Source organism: Apium graveolens, chromosome 7 (assembly GCF_009905375.1).
Source record: "Apium graveolens cultivar Ventura chromosome 7, ASM990537v1, whole genome shotgun sequence".
NCBI classification, from domain to species: domain Eukaryota; kingdom Viridiplantae; phylum Streptophyta; class Magnoliopsida; order Apiales; family Apiaceae; genus Apium; species Apium graveolens.
The window spans coordinates 5,643,171-5,646,263 of NC_133653.1; positions in this window are offsets into that span (position 1 = coordinate 5,643,171).

Consider the following 3,093-nt stretch of genomic DNA (forward strand, 5'->3'; position numbering starts at 1 on the left):
ATCAGTTTGTTGAACTTGCCTATCAAATTATCTTGACTGTTGCTTGAAAAATGTTGTAGTAGCAAGTTAGTAAACATTTTCCAATTCAGTGAAGGATGAGTTTCCTGGACAGTTTGATGCCATTTTCCTGCCTCCCATTCAAGATAAAGTGCATCATAATCCACTTTTGATCGTGGATCCATGAGGGGATTTAGTTTAAAGAACTTTTAGGTCTTCTTAACCCCGCTTCTAACATCTTTACCACCAAATTTGGGAAAATCCATTTTTGGGTTTTTATAATGTGGTTGGAGAGTGGTTTTTGGGTGATTAGTATCTTACGAAAAATTCCAGTGAGGAGGTTGATTTTGCAGAGGGAAACCTTGCGAGTTGAATATCGTGTGTCCTTGGTAAGGGTTTATATTTGAGGTAAACGGAATGGCTTGGGGACTGAGTTCATGAGATTGAAATGTAAAACCAGGGAAGGAAGGAAGTGTATGAGGTGTGTGCAATCCTCATGTTTCAGAGGTATTTAGACCCCGGATTAACAAATTGTGTAGTATGAACATGTATAATGACATGTGGATGAAGAACATTACTAAATTGAAATATAGTCGGTGGAACAGAAGTGTGAGTAAATGGAGCTGGTGTGGAGAATATAGCATTAACATATGATGGGGATATAAGAGGAAGAGGAATGCCAGAGTTATTACCTTCTATGGAATGAACCGATTTCTCCCTATCCGTGTTATGTGATAACATATCGATAATGCTCTGAAATTTCTAAGATACATCAATGTTGTTTGATTGGACCTGCTGAGTCAACTCTGAAAATTGCTCTGTGAGTTTTGAAACCTGCAACACCCTTTCCTCCCGATGTCGTGTTAATGCCCCTTGGAGTTCACCAAACTGTGTTTCCAATTGTCTAAGATCATTTTCATATTTTTGAAGATTCGGCCCAGTCATGGCTCTGATAGCGTTGTCAGGGGTGGATCTATTGACTTATAGATTTGGATTTTAATTATTTGATATGTTTGTAGTTTTTGTAATCAAAGAAAGAAGTGCTGAAGAAAAAACTAACATTTCATTCATATCCCTACTGATATTACATACCAACTCTTATATTAGTGACTTCCCCCACTAAACCACTACTTCCTAACAATATTACTGAAAGAATGTGACATCTATCTAGACTCTTTTCTACTAATTAATAAAATGCGAACGTTTAGAGTTCAACAACTCTAATTAATCCAATGACTCTAATTATGACAACTCATCTCGCCAATTTCCAGAACAAACAAGCCCGTGTTGCCTTACTCACTAATGTAAAAGACCCCATCGTCGATATAAATATTACTCATGAATAATTCCTTACGCTAACGTTGCTACCATAATGCAAACACATGACTCATCATACACTTACCTAAAATGGTCTTAGTTATCTTACTGATAAGTGTTGTTTTAGAATTTGTGTATGAAATTCGTTCACTAAGTGGTTGAAGATAATTCCTTCCCCGAAAAAGAAATATTCGAAGTGGCGTCGATGTCGTATTGGATTTGGTTTTGATTCTAGTTCCAATGACTACTCGAAGATTCTTAGTATGATCAATTATTTTCAGCTTGAAACTAGGTATTATATATGGATGCTTTTAGCGAGTTAATATCTTTTGATTTGCATAATGAGGTGTTTGGGGGTATATTCGTATCCATTGCACTACAAAAGTAAAAAAAGAAGATCTCGTGTTTTAAAATTTAAAGTTTGTGTTGCTATGGTTTTCGAATTCATTGGTGACAGAGAAGTCAGTTTATGGACATTGGATAGTAGGTTGGTATTAACTGCAAGTATATATTAGGCGTGATGTAAGTTGGTAAATTTAAATCCTATAAAAGGTGGGTTACTGTGCGTGTAATAAAGTATACACGGAAGTGTAACACAACGGTGTAAAGAGAATATTAAGGAGTTGAAGCTCTTGTGTGAGAAATAAAAGGCCGTAACCTGTGAGAAAGAAAAGTTGTATGTAGTTTATTTGTTTGTAATATTATAAATAAAACACCCCGTTGCTACTACATATTTATATATTTATATACTGTGTTTTGAGTTGAAAAAGAAAACTATGATATAAAGCCCATTACGTTTCCAACAATTGGCATCAGAGCAAGGTTTCGTTCGTGAAAAAATGGTATATATTATGCATGCCCAAGTTTCGATGTTGATGGACACAAATTACAAGGACTGGAGTATCCAAATGAAGGTATTACCCAGTTCATACGAAATTTGGGATATTATCCAAAATGGGTATGAAGAGCCCACATCAGCCGCTGAAGTTGCCCTCTCAGATGCCGAGATGACGACGTTAAAAGGGTGCCGAATTAAAAATAATTAGGCATGTTTCATGATTTATTAAGGTATTGATAAATCACTATTTGATAAAATTACAGATCGAAAGAAAGCAAACGACTGGTAAATTCTGCAGAAATTATTCCAAAGAGTCGAGAAAATAAAAATGGTGCAGGCGTGCAGCTCCAGGTGGTGGTATGAGAGAAGTTCAAAACTTTAAAGATGGAAAGTTGGAAAAATATTGGTGAGTATGTTACGCGTTTGAAAACGATAACAAATTATCTGAAAAGGAAATATGAAAGTCTCGATAACGTACGGGTGATGGAAAAGTTTCTACGTTCTTAACAAGGAAATTTGATAGTGTTGTGACTTCTATCGAAAAGTCAAAAAATCCGTTCATAATTTCAATTGACAAGATTGTAGGTTTGCTCCAAGTCCACGAGCAGCAGATGGGTCTTTATGGTGATGATACAAGCCATTTTGAAAATATGATTCAAAGTAAAGCGTTCATTAAAAACAGTCACGAAGATAGCCGTTTTAATATATCAGGGAAAGCACCAAGGAAAATGACGAGTCGGGATAAAATCTATGAAGCAACAAGTGTGGCACTAACAACTTTTGAATATTTGGTGTTTTGTTTAAATGCAAGCGGAGAAAGCAACAATAGTCATGAACCGGTGCACTACAGGATTAAATAATTAATTTTGGTCGATATATTTATGTAGTTGTTAAAGTGGGGTGTGTTTCACAAAATGAAAGACAAGCTCAGAATGCAAAGT